General features: G+C 45.0%; 1 protein-coding gene across 2 annotated transcripts in view; it reads left to right on the top strand.

Annotated features, from left to right (window-relative positions):
- Positions 1 to 18,007, top strand: part of CDKAL1 (CDKAL1 threonylcarbamoyladenosine tRNA methylthiotransferase) — a 2,121,425-nt gene that overhangs the window by 1,130,475 nt on the left and 972,943 nt on the right. The window lies entirely within an intron of this gene.

Genomic DNA, 18,007 nt, shown 5'->3' with positions numbered 1-18,007 from the left:
GCTATCCCAAAACAGTTGGCAGGACTAATTGGCTGAGTCAATATTCATGTGGTTTTTACACATGCGGTCACTGTAGCTCTTGCAAATGGGCTGATGATCGCAAGACTGAATTCTCAGGACCAGAGGGAAGAAAATACAAAATAAATTCTAACATCAACTGTTTAACCAAATTTGTTGTATATATAATACAATGCAAATGTGACAAACACTATATTGGTAGTACAATTAGACCCTTGCGGGACCGCATAGGGGAACATACCAGAGCGATCAGACAAGTAGACATGAGATACCCACTTGCAGCACACATGTCTACTTGTAATGCACAAACAGGCAACCGCATATTCAAATTCTATGGAATAGAACATGTCCCAATTAGTCCAAGAGGAGGCAACAGAGAACTGACACTAAGACAAAGAGAGGCCCAATGGATCTTAAAAATGCGTAGCGTGGAACATGGCCTTAACATTGACCATGAATTACACTACTTTCTAGGCAGATGAGACCCTCAGTACTTGTATTTGAGTTAGCATACACACAGTTCTATTCACAGTTCCTTGTTTACCATGATTTATTACAGTATAAACAATTGGGTTATTCTACCACACACCGATTAGAGTAGCACTAATAACCCTAATGACTAATATCATATGTTGAATTTATCTAGAGATATGTTACTGTATACATTATATTTGAATTGTATGTTTTTCCATTTTGCAACTTTTTTCTGATCATAGGTGTTTTACGATATGTCTTATATTAACAACTTTTGATTATTCTATTAACTGCTGGAGTTCTTGATCATCGTGTACTGGTTTTAATAGCTGGAGAGATCTATTCACTGAATATTAGCGTTAATACATATTACTATATATACTTCCAAGATGGCCGAATCAATAGCCACCTCACGCTAAGTCCCTCTTCTACTCACTGCATGTGAAGAGGCACCCAATGCTATAAGTCACGTGATCACGTTTTTCACGTACAGAAACCGGAAATATAAACACTAGGGAAGCCACTCGCTTTAGAACACTTCGAAAAGGGAAACCAGGAACAGGCAGTATTCCGGCCCGATTTTCAGCAAAATACGGTAAGCGTAGCAGTTGCTACACAGGCGGCTTCGTTTAAATAATAACACTGACAGCGAGCGCTGTGAGAACATTTTATTAACCTCACCCGGCATTCTTCTTTTGGGTTTCCGGAAGCAATGTGATTGTTATCAGGCTGTCTTATCAGAGCCTGCTTTAGCACATACTGGGGAGTCACGCTATTTTTAAAATGTAAGCAGACACATGCATACGTGGGGTCAGACAGTTACCAGGGCATATATTTACTCATCATCGTTTCATTTGTTGAGCCTGCGCATGGTATAGCGCTTAATAATTACTCATCCTCTCTTCGAGAATAAACGCTTTGACTAATATTAGACCAGCGTATTCTCGTGTGTCACCACTAACAATATTTTTGACTCAAGTGGAACATGTAGTTAAAATAAACATACCACTCGTTGACGCTAAATTTATGATGCAATACACGATCTAGATTTATTTATCTTTTTTTTAAATTTACTTCTTACAGTACTGGAAATAGAATCCAATAGCACTTGACCACGGAATAGCCACAGAGGAATACTGACGACACCACTACTGAAACCATAGGTGGTTTGGAATTATCACCACTTAATAAGTAGGTGCTTTATCTTTAACGAACAATGCCCATGTTTACATCGGCCCTTGAACGTATCAAGTCCTTCATATGAGTACTAAATAAGGTCATTTGTATCATTTTTTAGGAATACCAAAACGAACGAAGAATAGGTAGCTATGATGGCTCAACACTATGATTTCACTGTCATGGTCTGATTGAAATGACACATGGCACGTTAAATATCGTTGCATGACCGCACACATAGACGCACCACTTCCGGTTTTGAAACACACTATAATGAACCTAGCCACATCACACCACGAATTTGCTCACGTTTGCCACTCCAAATCACGATTAACTCTGATTCTTTTAGCGTATTTCCCCACTTTAGCACGTCTATACAGCTCTCTCCATTTTTATTAAAATCATAAGTAGCATTTCTCAACTATTATTATTGTACACAACAAACGTTACAGCTAATATGCATAGTGTGTATCATGGACGACTTGCTCACCCACTTGTAGCCGGTTCTTGACTTTCACCACTAAGTTGCTTTGGCATTGCCACTGAGTACATGTTTTTCAAGTTATGTACTATAGAGGTTCTTGATTTTCTTTTGTAACACAGCCTTGAAAAAGTCGCGGGACTAACTTTCCCATGTAGCGACGAAACACGTGTCGGCTGGATGTTGTATATCGCACGGAAGACACCCAATGAATAAAGAACCACTCACAAAAGGAGACTAATCTATTTTGTTCACCTACAATTCTGTACTGTCATTGTGGAAACACCTAATAATTTGTTTTTTGTTTAAAAAAAAGGATGTGTGCTAAGGACTGAATGCTAAATTCTGTAGAGCCTTGGCTCTTTTTTCTGGGGAGTTGGGCGGTACTTCCCACCTTCTAGCACCGTCATATCACTTCAGATAAATAGATAATTTATGCTTAATTTCCCTGTGGCGCCGTTACCTAAACCTGAAACCCCAGCTACAGTATTTTTAGCGTTTGAAAGGGTATTTCTTATCTAAAGGAGGCGTGTAGTGACGGATCATGTTTCTGAAGTCTGTTTTTTTCTCTAAATGTGATTGTCTGCCAGTGACAACATTACAAAACAGCACCGCGCACAGTCTACACCGAATTAAAACGTTCACACTACTGTATTTTTCCTCACCCTAAATCTAATGTTTAGTTTAAACAGGTTTCTGTGCTGATATTCATACACCATCTCCCCCCCCCCCCCCTCTGCCTCCAGAGCACACGTGTGCCCCATCTCCCCCCCCTCTGCCAGCCGCCGAGGCTCCCTTCATCTCTTCATCCAGTCACTGCTCCACACCAGAGTCCAGCCTTTCTTTGCTGTTTATTGAGGTCTCAAGTCGCCCCTTCTCGCCCAAGGAGCTCCTTTTGCATGGCCTTGCTGTAGTGATGTGCTAACAGTAAAAAGGTGTGAGATCACCATCACTGCAGATATAGGTGTGAGATAACCATCACTGCAGATATTGGTGTGAGATCACTATCACTGCAGATATAGGTGTGAGATCACTATCACTGCAGATAGAGGTGGGAGATCACCATTACTTCAGATATAGGTGTGAGATCACCATTACTTTAGATATAGGTGTGAGATCACTATCACTGCAGATATAGGTGTGAGATCACCATCACTGCAGATATAGGTGTGAGATCACTATCACTGCAGATATAGGTGTGCGATCACTATCACTGCAGATATGGTTGCGAGATCGCTATCACTACAGATATAGGTGTGAGATCACCATCACTGCAGATATAGGTGTGAGATCACCATCACTGCAGATATAGGTGTGGGATCACTATCACTGCAGATATAGGTGTGAGATCGCTATCACTGCAGATATAGGTGTGAGATCACCATTACTTCAGATATAGGTGTGAGATCACCATTACTTTAGATATAGGTGTGAGATCACTATCACTGCAGATATAGGTGTGAGATCACCATCACTGCAGATATAGGTGTGAGATCACTATCACTGCAGATATAGGTGTGGGATCACTATCACTGCAGATATGGTTGCGAGATCGCTATCACTACAGATATAGGTGTGAGATCACCGTCACTGCAGATATAGGTGTGAGATCACTATCACTGCAGATATAGGTGTGAGATCACCATCACTGCAGATATAGGTGTGGGATCACTATCACTGCAGATATGGTTGCGAGATCGCTATCACTACAGATATAGGTGTGAGATCACCGTCACTGCAGATATAGGTGTGAGATCACTATCACTGCAGATATATAGAATACCTACATGTTCAGTATACAAGAGTTTAAACTATTGGCATTATAAATGACAATGCCTTTTATTTATGTTTTAAAATCAAAAATAAAAGGCATTGTCATTTACAATGTCAATAGCTCAAACTGGTGTAAATGCGAGACCTTTTGCATTGCAAATGCTTGTTATTAATCTGATGTCATCAGCAAGTACTATCCAGCTCTGGTGTAATGCAAAATAAAGCTCCCCCACCCCCACGCCAAAGATGAGGGGTCATTGAGTCTCCCATATCTCTAAAGATCTATCTGTTTAGCCTATAATGTTCTATTTCACTTACTCCTCTCTGTAGCTCCTCGTTGGCAGTGCCGGGACACTCAATTCTGAGTAGCTGTTCACGCTATATAAATACCCCTCATTCATTCATATCTCACAGATATTCATTGCCTTGGGCTGAATGGGGGGCCACCTGAAAGGTTAGGAGTCCCACTCTTCTGCAGGAGCTTACGTTACGCCCCTGTTACCCCACGTCCACTGGCTCCAAATGGACTACTAAAAACCTCCATAACATAGAACTGTTTGGAAGATGTTCTCTGGCATAAAAGAGACGATATGAAAGAGCCTTTAATGCATCAACTAATTAGATTTTGCACATGCAGACAAGTATGCCGATTTCTCATGAATAAACTAGTGTTTTGGCATCTACTAGGATGTCTGGTGTAATATCTGACAATCCTGAAAGAATGTTGTTTGCAAATATTCCCTGAACCACGAGGCACTCTAGGTCAACTGCTGTCTGGTTGGGTTAAGGGAGTATGAGTGAAGTGGTGAGGAATCTGGGGACCTCTGGCTTTCGGGGCCCTAAGGAGTGCTACCAGAGTGGGACTAAGTACCTGCGGTGACTCCCTGCTTCGGCCTGAGAACCGAAGGTGAGAAGGCCAATGGGCCGGGTGGTGAGCTGCACGGGAGGTGTGTGCTCCTGCCAGTCTGATGCGTGGTGCCCTAAATGGCAAGAAAGGCGCAGACTCTGTATGCCACTGCTAAAAATGGGCCCCCGGGGAGAGATCCAGCAGTGAAATGGAGCAGCTGGCTGAGTTGTGCTGTGAGCAGCAGGGAGGAGGCCTATGACTAGGGAGGCGAACGCCGCGAGAGGAGGGCGCTTGTCCACTTCTGTGGAGCGGCAGTGTTCCAATGGAGCCTCATGTGCAGAGACTGGGAGACCCGTCTATTTGAACCCCTGTAAAAGGCCCCCTGGAGGTGAAGCAGAGGAGGCAGGACAGTCGCCCCGAAATGAGCAGCATTTGGAGGAGAGGAGCCCTGTACATGAGGAGGTGGGCTTCACGAGAGGGGTGCGCCTCTCTCCATTGACACAGGTGATACCCGGCTGCCGACTTGTCATGGGGACGGAATGGGCCCTATGAACTGCGCCATCCCAAACCAGGGTCCCCTATTGCAACTACTCTAGGGCCTGGTGGGTGTGAATAATGTGATGCAGCGAGGATTGTGTGATGATTGTGGCTCTAATCTGCAAGCAAAACTGACCGTGCATGGTTGGCTACAATGGCAGTACTGGACATAGCGGGGATCCCTGTAATGTACCTCTCAAGGGCCTATAAGACAGATCTGGGAGTTCTGGAGGCTGTGCGACCTCTTCTGGAGACCAAGACGTGCTGTTCTGTTTCTGGGCCCCCTCCGTTGTGACTTGGTCATGTGAAACGCCCTGTTGGTAATTTGGGAATGGTGATCAACCGGGATGCTCTCCTGGGGTCCTCTCTGGTCAATACCGGCCTCCTGTGGTCACTGCTCTACTGGGCCCACCGAAGGTGAAGGAGTTGACTATAGCTATATTTCCGCCGAACTAGCGCCCATGGTCACGGACATCACCTATTTAACCAAGTACCTCTTGGACCACTCTCAGGTCTTGCTATGCTTTGGGGGTACACCTGGCCGGCCAGCGATCCTTCTTTGGCACCTCCGTGCAGCAGCCTTGGCGGAGTCCCCGTTTACAGCGAAAGTGCACGACACTCTAGGACACTATTTTGATGAGAAATAGGGATCTGCTTCTTGTAGGGCACTCGACTGGGAGGCAATGAAGGTCATTCTCTAAGTGTTGTGTATTAAAACATCTTACGGGGTCTGACGTCAGTTGGAACGGGACATCTGAGCCCAGAAACACAAGCTGGAGGCTACGCTCCCTTCTTACCTACATAGGTTGCTGGATTGGTGCACAACAAAGAAGACATTACTGGAGGATTGGTGCAGGCTTGAGAAGCTACGTACACAGCCTATCGGCAACGGCTGCATATGGCGGGTAATGTGATGGGAGTCCTACTGGTCCGGCCGGAGTCCCTTAAATCCCCTATCCTGCAGTTACGCGCGACTGTGATCTCCCTCTACGCCGATGGTACTCTGGTATATCTTCGGCTGTCAGCCTATTCGGTGCATTTTCTGCTTAAGTTTATGCAGGCCTTTGGGGAAATCTCGGGCTTGTGTTTCAACCCAGACAAATTTAACGTATTCCCACTGGGGAGACTGGTGTGTGTGCCGGCTGGTGAGATGTGTAGTGTGCGATTTCCCTGGGTGTTAACCAACGTCCGTTACCTGAGAGTTCATCTGGCTCACACCTCCTGACACACCTGGAACTTAATGTTGGGAGAGAGGTGGAGGGAGTGCGGGCCTCGGTCAGGTTCTGGAGGGAACTGCCCTTTTTCCTTATGGGCTGCGAAAATGATATTACCTCGCTGCCTCTACGCCCTACAGAGTACCTTTTACGCAATCCCCAAGCATTATTTTCTAACCTTGGACAGCTTGATAGTGGACCTCCTTTGGGGATCCAAACGCAGATGAATTGGACTTGACACCTTACAGAGAACGTGGAGTCGGGAAGTACTTAACGTTCCCCACTTGGAACTTTATTATATGGCAGCTCAGCTGCAGCGTGCAATTCATTGGCTGTACGATGCTGACAATTGGGAGAAACGGCTCTTACTGGGCACTCTTGGAGGGAAACCCCTGCTGGTTCTTCGATGTCTGGCTCTTGGGTCCCCTCCTCATTTCCTTACATTATCCAACAAGTGGCGGCAGTCTGGGAGGGTGCGATCCGTCGAGTCATCCGGCTGGCTCCATATGCTCCCGATATACTCCTATAGGCAATAGGGCCCTTCTTGTGCAATGCCAAATCCATGTCAGTGCGGCGCTGGAGAGACAGAGGGTGTGAACTTATGGGAGACCTCTATTTTGAGCAGTGTTTTATTACACACGAGGAAGCCGTAGGTACTTTTTCTCTGGGCACGGGACAATATCTTCAGTACATGAGATTTCGAACACAGCTCGTGAGGTGTAGCGTTCATTTCCTGAGGAGCCGCCCAAATCAAGTACTCATAACGGAAATGCTCGAAATGGCCCAGGGCCGCTGGCTGATATCCCATCTTTATCGAGCTTTATGCAGCAACCTGCGACGGGTGATGCTTCCTATACAGATGAAATGGGACACCCTATTGGGGGAACCCCTGTCTGCTAAAGACTGGGTGAAGATCCATGAGGGAGTACGGATGGTCAGTTCCAATGCACGCTTTAAGCTCTTTCAACACAATTTTGTGCACCAGACTTAGCTTCGTGGACACTACATGGTATTTACGACTCCCACCCGGATGGCTGTGCACGTTGCAGGGCCCCAACGGCGGACTTTTTACACATGGTGTGGAATTGCCCTGCCGTGGCCTCTTACTGATAAGATATTCTTGACAATTTAAATGAAGCCTTGGGTTGGGATGTCCAGCTGGAGATCCAACAGGTATTGCTGGGGCTACTCCTATCCCCTGAGAATAAACAATTAGGCAGGACGTTTGTCCTCCTTGGACTAGTCCTAGCGAAGAGGCGCATTGCCATAGCATGGCTCAGTCTGGCACGGTCCCAATTATACGGCATGGCTGAGGAATGTTTGAGAATAGGCGACTGCGGATGAGGTGCGGATGTGACATGTTAGTACGGACGATGAACTTGAGGATGATTTGACAGCCTGATCAGCTATGTTGTGTTACGGGAACCACTGGACTTGCCCGCATCTGGAGGGGAGGCTGCATGCTAAACGTCTCCCGTTCAAGCGGCGTGGGTTCGGAAGTGAAACGGATACGGGTACTGGTTGAGAGTCCTAGAGGTAACCATGGACCAATTGAAACGTTTCGCTATTTCATTTATTGTACAGGCCTAACACGAAAGCAGACGGGGGAGGTTTTAATTGTTATGTATTTTCTTTGGGATTTACATAGAATATGCCTTTCCTCTTGTATTATTGTATTTTCAGTGAGGTCGATTTTAATGACTCTAATGGCTGCCATAGACCTTTATACTTTAGGAACTTGTATTGCCTTTGCATTTTCCTTTACTGTGCCCATCTATAATCACCGCATATGCATTGATAATTGTGATGCCGATATGGGTGCTGTGAGGTGTTTGGATACTTGAGATGGACACCTTGAATCATGTATTATCTATGTCTATGTAATATCCCTTTAATCCAATAAAGTTTATTGGGGGAAAAATTGATGCTTGATTCTGCCAGTAAAACCACCGTTAGCAACATAGCAATTTTAATTATTAGGGTCCATATTGTTTGGTGTTTGGTTTACTGTTTCCCTCGCAAGCTGTGGGTTTTGCCACGGACTTAAATACAGATGGAGAAAACGACCATACCCGTATAAGATATATAACACTGTGTGAGGTTACCCACAGCGTATTTTGAATATCACCGGGTATATTTATTTGTTAAAATTCCTTATTCCGGGTGCACATGACTTTATCGCTGTATTCTGTGTTTGAGGACGGTAAATGAAGGTTACCGGCAATCCGAATTGGTGCAGGTTCTGCTATTTGCAAATAACTAACTAGGCATCACTTGCTTTAAAAAAACCCATCAAAAACCTGCATGCTATACTTCCTGTGATATGATCGACAGGTGAATGGGTCCCTTGCACCCACACTCATGCTGGCTGATTGCCAGGGTGAGGTGCTTATGTGCGCAGTGGTAGTTAAACCCTTTCAAACCTTTAACGTGAAATTAAACACACATGGCCTAGAAGCTCGTGACTGTATCCCCCACCCCCCTCCCCGCAGGATTACTATCTATTTGCAAATTGGTGTCACAGCCAATATGGTGCGGCCGGCAGAAAGCTTTTCCAGATGTGCAGGCCGCTGCCAGAGTCCTGTTTCATCAGGAGCCGATTACTTTTGATCTCAATCAGACCTGTCCGGCGGCGGGGCCGGCGAGGCTGTGGTGCCGCCAGACACAGGATCCCCGGGCACGCGGCGCTGGTGCGAGCTCGGTGCTGACGGACAGTCTCGAGGCGCGGAGCTCCGACTCGCGTGCTCGCGCTAAGACTCCCGCGACAACCCGACTCCACTAATCTCCATCCTGGCAGTTCAAGGAGCCAGAGACATCGGCCTCACTAAAGCCTTTTTTACGGAGAGAAAAAATTAAGCTGCACTGAAAAAGTTGCCAGCTAAAAGAGCGCGGCCTGCTTTTATGTAAAGCTCGCCTCTATGCCCTTGGCCGCTTGCCTCTCCTTAGGGGTTTTCCTTTTTTAGGTCGGGAGTTAACCCGACCTTTTATTATGAATAAAAAGAAACCGAATTAATTGCAGGGGTTTTCAGTCCATCGTCCTCGCCCATTGGTCTGCTGTGGTGTCATTCACATTTTGCTCCCGCCCACCACAGCGTACAGCATGGGGTACAGTGTCTGCAGCACATTTCAGCCATTGGTTCACTTTACTGAGTGGCGGCGTTCTGTTTTTGCACCATGTGCACTTATGCACAATAAAAAGTTCCTTTCAGTGCCAAGGACTACTGGTGCAATATGTGCTTTTACATGAAAATGTATTTACATTGGCTTTTCAAACATAAACAGTCCACCAACTAAATAAGCACTGACAAACACAAAAAGGTTAGCAGCCAATTCCAGACCCATAATTGGCTTTACTAGTGCTTGTCTACTTAGTTGGAAACCAAGGCTGCTTTCTTTATTGACACAGTTTGTTAATTGTGGTTTATGGGATTTGTTAACAGATGTTTTCTGATGGCAGATAAACTTGCACATCTTGTCATGGTTTTGTTGGAGAAAGTCATTATGCATCAGCTACCCCTTGTATTGCGAGAATACCCACAGTTTAAGGAACTTAGTTTAAAGGGTTGTCCTAGTGCTAAATAAGGCACCGAAGGTTTTAGCATCCATTTTAGTGCTACCACTGATTATTAATTGAGCACAACTTGCTTTCAGCATCTACATTCAAGTTCTCCATTTGACCACAACTCCATTACCTACAAATAGAAATAATCTGTGTAAAAAGGGTGCAAAAATGGTTTGCACCCTTTATGGCCAATATTTAGCCGTAATTGTTCTCTGGCACATTTGCATCTGAATTAGCCAAGAAATCCAGTATATACACAAATTCTGATCTTTGAAACATGGCAGTGGTGAGTGCATAATTCTCAGACTGCAGTTCAGCTGGGAACTCGTCTATTAACCCCTTCCCCGCTCATGACGGAACCACTCCGTCATGAGCCACGGTTGCGCTGTGCTCATGACGGAGTGCTTCCGTCATGCTGCGGCCTTTGGCGGCCGCTCCGCCCACGCGGCGCTAATTCCCCGCCTGTGCGGGCGATTAGCGCAGTGGGCGGAGACGTGACGGAACCACTCCGTCATGAGCACAGCTCAACCGTGGCTCGTGACGGAGTGGTTCCGTCACGAGCACAGCGCCACCGCACCTGCCCCCAAACCCCCCCCAGGAATTCCTGCCGCGGCGAAGGGGTTAAAAATAGGTATAATTGGCAGGAACTGAAATTGTATAGGTAATATGGCTGCAAGAGGTGACCTCATGAGTTTAATGTGGTGTCGCCAATTGAATATTAGTGTAGTTAAAATTGATCAAATCAATGAACGATTAATTCAATTTTTTGTCTTTCAGACATTATTTAGCAGCATGCGCAGAATTTCATAAAATGCTTTTTCGACACCAGTGCTGATGATTTGAAGGGAGGTTCTGCTGAAAAGAAAGAAAAACGTATCGCCTCTGCTAGGAGCAGGGTGCAGAGTGAGAGAAGACGCACTGCAAAGTCACTTTCAAGCAGAGCAGAATGGTCCGATTTTTTTTCTTAAGGGCTTAATAGTGTGTTAATTTCTTTTATAATTGCTTCCTGTTTTGGTAGAGACGCAACTGAGGCCGAGGGAGATAATGTGAATTTCTTCTGTGCTGCAAGTTTAGTCTTGTTGGAAAGGCAGGAGTAGATCCCATGTCTTCTGTTTAAAAACATTAAAAAATAAGTGCCAATTTGGCTCCCAGGCCAGAATACTCGAGGCTGCCAGCGTTGAGCATCAGGCCCCATCATAGAGAATGTGCAGGTCTTGCTGGAAGAAGTACAGTCCCTGCCTCTTCTGCTCTTCATCATCATTCGGGACAAAAACTGGCGTTCCTTCTCCCCTCGACCACAGTTAGAACTTGCAGTACATGCCGAAGTCTCAGTATGCTGACATCTTGCTGCTGGGTCAGAGGAAGGTGGATTGCTTTTTATGTTTTATTTTTACCATTCTCTTCATGCTGTTTATTTCATACTCCAGTTATTTCTACCCCTCCGATGCTAGTTGAAACAGAGATGAGGCATGGTGTGTTTAACATGCAAGTAGCCCCCTTAGTGACTTAACCTTGCCCCCCTTTCAAGTTTTGTATGTTTAAATGCAGATGCTTCGAGTGGGATTTCCTCCCCTGAAGTGAGTGTAAATCTTTAAATTTGGGTGATGCCCTTTCAGTGTGGGGGCAACAGTGGTATGTGTACAAAGTCCTCTGTAGTGTATATGTATAAATTGTGAAAAAGTTCAGGGGTACCGACCCATTTAATCCGCCTTCATTTTTCACTTTTTGGACTACCCAGTTTTTGGATTTCTGCTGTGAGTTTCTCTGTCGGAGTCTCACTCACTCTAGGCTCTGTTCAAATGGATTGGGACCCTAACCGGCAATGTCTGCATTTTAATGTTAAGTCTGCTGCCCATTAGCTAGAGTAAGTGGCTCAGGGCTGCTGTATTTCAACATGTGTGCACATACGTGTGCACTGGTGCAGGCTGAGTGAGTGAGACCACTGTCTAACTCAATCCAGTGCCTGCGCACAGTTGGCCTGTCACAGATTGTTTGGATCATGGATTGGTGCTGACGGTGCAAGCCTTATAGTATGATTGAGCATTAATAGTGTCAGTATGTACATTTGTAGTGATTTACTGAAAAGTATGTGTGCTCCACTTTATTGTACAGTATGGGCGAAATGTTTTTCAAACTACAGTTTTGCCATAGTTAACCATAGAGACTAGTTTGACACACCAATATTATGCTAAACCAAGGCTTGAATGTATGTCTGAGGATAAGTTTCAAATATCTGGTCTCCGTCTGCACTGTAAGATTTATTATCTTTCTCTGAATCTGGTCCTCTTTTAGATTCTGACCTTAGTATCAACCTTCCGGGACCAGTTAGTTACTCCGCCGGCCAGCTGAGGGTCAAAGGCCTACCGACACAGTAGGGTCATTGCCAGTGATTAGGCCTGTTCCTGGGAGGGGGAAAGAGTGGGCATGGAATCTGCATGGCTAATTATTTTTCACACTATACTTGGGCTGGGAGGGCTCAACCCCACAGAAGCAAAGGAAGGTGGCAAAACCTCTGGAGCCAGTCACAGGAGGGCCTCCCCGGTGTAGTTTTGGGATCAAGTAGCTGTGACAGATATTGGTAAGGTTTAGTCTGTCAGAGGTGGTCTCTTAAGATACCCTCGAAGGCCGGACACTAAGATGTACTTTTTTTCGGTTCTTTGCCTGCCTGATGTAAGGGCTACTCCTTCCTGAGGCCACCATCCTGCCCACTATTTCCTATATGCGAAGGACAGGTGTCCGCAAGAAGTGCCACAGTCCCTGGAGGGAAAAACCCCAGGAAGGCGTAAAAAACCCGGGAAGTAGAAGCCTTAAGCAGAGGGTAAGACTCAGAGAGTGGTGTTGAAGAGGAAGATTATCCTTGGTGACAAGACTCAACTGCTGAGGCAAACGTGAATCCAGTCAAAGGACAAGAAACAGCTTAGCTGAAGAAGCGAATAACTGCTGTAGAAAGCTATGGCTACACTGGGATGCACCCTTAGACTAAACTGAGGAAAACCACAACTAGGGCTCAGGAAAGGTAAGCCAAGGTGCATCTCCCTGCCTGTTGCCCTCCACCATTTAGAGCTCACAGCAGCTCGTCAGAGCCTTATTTTGCTTAGCGTCACCATGGACCTCAAAGGGGTTGTAGGTGCAACGCAGAACGCTTGAAGGCACCATTTTGGAAAATCCCAAAATGCTGTGCAGGAGGGTTGGGGAAGTGGTGGAGGATGGTCTACCTGCTGGAGCTTCCCACCCCCACTTAGAAACTCCTGCACAAGAGAGAAACTTTTTGTAACAGTTTAGACGTGGGGAAAGCAACACTGGAGGAATGACCAGTTGGAAGATAGGAGAACCCTGCACCTTACTGCAAAGATGAACTCAGACTTCTGATTTCATTTGTCAGCCAGGGCCTCGTATTTTTTTCCACAGGCAAGGGGCTCAGGCCTTCTGAAAACTTTAGGGATGAGCAGAGGAATGGGCCTCCTGGGGTGCATCCTGGAGGGTTCCACTGGTTTATCTGTGGACTGGTCTTACAGGAGTATGACCTTCAAAAGGAGTATGCCTAGCAAGTGTCCAAAGGAGGCTGTGCAACTTGGATAGTGCAGGCAGGGAGGGCACTCCACTTTGTGGTCCTTTTCTTTTACAAATTAAAAGCATTTTGTTTTAGTGACTACCAAAATTAAACTTAACCTGTTGTCCTTTTTTTTTTATTTATTCCTCGAGGGACACCGTCCGGAGGAATAAGCCACTGGTCTTAACTGAAAAGGAAAAATAAACCAACCTGAATCTGTAAAGACGTTGATTTGTTTTATTATAAAACTACATGCATGGGACAGCATTTAAGAAAAAAAAAACAAGAAACAAAAGAACCCGCATGATATTGTCAGTATTTTAATCCCGCCCCTACACAGAGATCCCTCCGGAGTATGAACTGTTGAGAGAATGTCATCATAGGTATTTCTCCCGACAATATGTACATATTTGTAAATTAATGAGTAGCGTGTGTGTGTCATAAAGTATTTTTCATTTTTCTAAGTAAAAGCATTGACCGGACAATGATTTATTAGGTGGTGTGTGTTTCATGCCCGAGGACTGATGTACTGGCACACACCACTTCTACTGGGTAGACCTTGGAATACTCTGCCTCGCTACCCTGAGAGAGTGGAGTTCTACAAAGTGGTCCTTCGTTCCCAGTGAAAGGAAATTACAGACTTGTGAAGGACCCACATTCTTCACCAATAATAGCCCAATTTCTTACAGTGGAGTTGTACCTTGTGTGCAATTCTCCCATATTTTCTTGAACTATTTTACAACTGTATTTGAGTTACCAGTATCCATCCCTCAACAAAGTGGCATCTTTGGCATGAGATGAAATGACTTCATTGAAGAGCTGCGGAACCAGCGAATCATACAAGTCAGATGGTATCCCAATTCATTGTGGAAAAATGATCATGGTTGACTGCTTGTCACATCAGTTCTCCGGCCTCTGAGCAATTTGTGTACCAAGTATTTCCTTTTGTCTGTGGAACCTCCGTAAACGGATACTACTGCACAGTCACTGAATATCTGGAACCCCTCTTTAAACGTTATCTCTTAGGCAAGCTGCAGAACAACTATGGTTGGTTCCTCTCGTGTCTTGCAACAGGCACACAGGAACTGTTGCTTCTCTGTCAGAGAAACGGAAAGAGAGCAATGAAAGCTTGCATTTATACTCTTGCTTTTGAGCAGATCACTGACAACAGATCTCAAGTCTTGAACAACTCCTCACTCAGACACTGATCGTCACAGCAGCAATTTAAGCAGCGGGCTCTTGACATTCCTGACCTGAAATAAGCTAGGCTCTCAGGCTGGCCGACTACGGTCTTCTTTTTCAAATCACAGAAACATTATACATTTATCAACATCCTTCTTCTGGTCCTGACTCTAAATGAGGGTAGTCCTTGTCTACACAGACAATTTGTTTGGGGTGTAGATCTGCAGATTTGCTACTTCTTTTCCCTAGGAAAAGAGTACTTCTTGGATCAGAAGTGCACGGAGAGTGGTTAACTGAATGCAGGAGGCTGCCTACCGGCCTCTTGCATGGTACCTCCCTCGCTGTGGAGAAAGCAAAACTTGTATTCGTGGACTGGCAGCATTTCAAAAAGCAGTCGATTACCACTTGGCGGTAAGACCTGGACACAGTCAAGATGACGTGGGAGACTGAGTAGGGGACTCTTGATAAGTAGGGAAAGGAAAGGCTAGATGGGACTAAGGGTCTGTTTCACCCTTCAGTCAACTTATGTCCATCAGGAGAGCATATAGCATGTTCTTATGGCACCTGCTTTGCTTATACGCTTGACCTACAGTTAGTGATGCTCTTTTTTATTTATTTAAAAAAAAAAATTTATAACACCTGCTTTCAGTGTTTGCTGTATTGTGACCAATCGTTTCCTGAAAGGTAGCATATGCGTACTGTACAAAAAGACTAGCAATTAATACATGAAAGTATTGAAAGGTATCTTAGATCATATGCCTTAAATGAACCAGTGGCGCTAGGGTGCCCTGGCTGGGCATCAGTGCAGGTTATAAATTATTTTCGTTTATTTATTTTATTCATGACTGAGTTGATGTCAGGGTTTAACCTAGGGACATGATTATCTGCTCAAATTGTACAGTCTCATATCAAATGCTATCTTGTTGCTACAAATTCATTGCGAGTTTGCTGTATCGTGAACAAATAAAATATTCAAATGAAGCTGCCCTTTACTTTTTGAATGAAGGAGATCAAGTGTCTACATTGTTTTGTGTGTGGGAAGACAAACACACACCCAGACCAAAAGAAAAAGGCATCTAGACAAACGTCCACCCAGACCTATGTGCTGATAGTTTTTGCCTGTAGGTGTTTGGTGAAGCATTAGCTCGTGGGAGCTGTCTAATATGGTAATTGTCTTTTGTGTACCCACGATTGCTCACGTAAGTGAGGTCGACAACTGGCGTGACGAGAGCGCAAGCAGGATCCATGTGTGGCCATCTAGCTTAGGCTTTTACTGTGCCTTTTAATTGCTTTGTATTGTTTGCATTTGTACTACTGATCCCTAGTGCGTTTCACATTGTGGGAACTGCTTGAGCTAGGTTAGGGGCTTGTCCTTTTCAGTAGGTAAATGTCTTTGAAAAGAGAAAGTGTGTTTGTAGGTGAGTCAATAAGATTTGAAGACAGTACTGTTTCAAAGCAAGAACCATTTTAGATGTTTAAATGTTTGATTCTTTTCAGGCTGGCTGTCCTCAAGGTGTTCTCTTTCTGTTAAGACGTCTTAGTGTGGAGGCAACACGCGCACCTGTCCTGATCTGCCTACTCCAGTTTAAGGGGCTGCTAATCCTCTGCTAGTGGGCTTCGTGTTATTGTTTACTAGTCTAGTGCATACATTGTTGAATCTGTAGTTGCTAGTTCCCCACTTAACCAAACTGTGTAATCGTGGGTGCATATCGCAATCTCCCTGTACTTCATTTCCCTTACCGGTCAAAATTGTGATGTTTTAGAAGAAGTCTAACTCTCGCTCTCAACCACAATACAACAACTGGACCGTTTCAGTACTTTTTTCCGACTCAGTGCATCTTCATTTTTTCCTGCCATACAAAGAATTCTTGTTTTCATGCTGTAGGTGGGTGATTTTCAGTTGTTTTAGGTTTTTAAAGAATTTGGGAATTAGTAGCATGTTTTGGGACTTAAACAAGTGGTTTATAGATTGAGGCTCCTACAGTTGGGAAGAACATCGAGGAAAATATGGTTTGCTTCTAGGGTTTTACAGGTTGAACAAGGTGATTTTTGTTTTATTGTATGTACTTCTTGATCCTGTTCATTCTTAAGTACTCCCTGCTTTGGTAGAGAATGAAAATACAAGAACAGGAAATTAACTGATTTCACTGGAAGCCACATTGTAGTCCATTAGATTAATTAGTATTAGAACTACGGCCTCCTGAGTTTAAAGTTCGTGTTTTTAGCCAGAGGGCCACATCGCCTCCTTTTGGAAGGGATGTGAAAGTTTGGGATGGCATGAGTCAGTTGCCAGGTATTGTCATTCCAGAAGCGTCAGAAGTTCTTATTTAGAAGTATTTTGCAGCTTGTTTTTTAGGTTTTGCCTGCACAGTGCATGCAAAATCTCTTGTAAACAAAAAAGAGTTAAAAACATGCTTAGAGCCTACTGAGTACTTACCATTGGTTGACTTTGATGTCGCTCTAGTATCCTTGCTTTTGTATTGGTCAGCGTCTCCTTCCCATCTCCTTCTTCCTCCTTGGGATTTAAGTGTTTGTCCTGCCGGGGAGAATGTACCAAATATAGCTTCTGGTCTGCGGCTACATCTTTCCACAGGTCGCAGGCTTCAGCAGGTAGGGGGATAAAAAAATATTTTTAAAAACACATACCTTAATGCTGCCGGCCATCTCCTATCCTCTGCAGCAGGAAGTGAAGAACGCAGCCTCCCAGAATCCCCTGACCAATCGCAACACTGCCTTACAGCAGTGTTGTGATTGGTCTGAGCACCGCGGTTCAGTGCTCAGACAGGGGCTGGCAGGCTGTGCATGTTCTCCACCCAGGCTGTAATGCAGCCTGAGTGGAGAACATGCAAAGTGTGCATGAGGGTTTGGCCGGCCCAAGACAGCAGGCCAATCCATCATGCGCACTTAAGGTGCTGCCACCACTCCTCCCCCTGTGACGCGGGGATACCAGCCCCACCCTGCGCCTTCAACTACAAGCAGAATTTAAAACATAAAATGATCATAACGGGACGTTATCATTTTGTTTTTTGTATTCAGCTTGCAGTCGAAGCAGTGGGGCGACGCTCCTCCGCCTTAGCTGAGGAGCCGACGCTGGCTACTGGATTAGTTTCACCGGTTAGGGTAACTTCCAGTGCACAGACCTAATGACTGAAATAACTGTAAATGCTTTTAGACATTACTGAAACTCTGTTTC

Source organism: Triturus cristatus, chromosome 5_2 (assembly GCF_964204655.1).
Source record: "Triturus cristatus chromosome 5_2, aTriCri1.1, whole genome shotgun sequence".
Classification (NCBI taxonomy): domain Eukaryota; kingdom Metazoa; phylum Chordata; class Amphibia; order Caudata; family Salamandridae; genus Triturus; species Triturus cristatus.
This window is presented reverse-complemented; position numbering and strand designations above follow the sequence as displayed.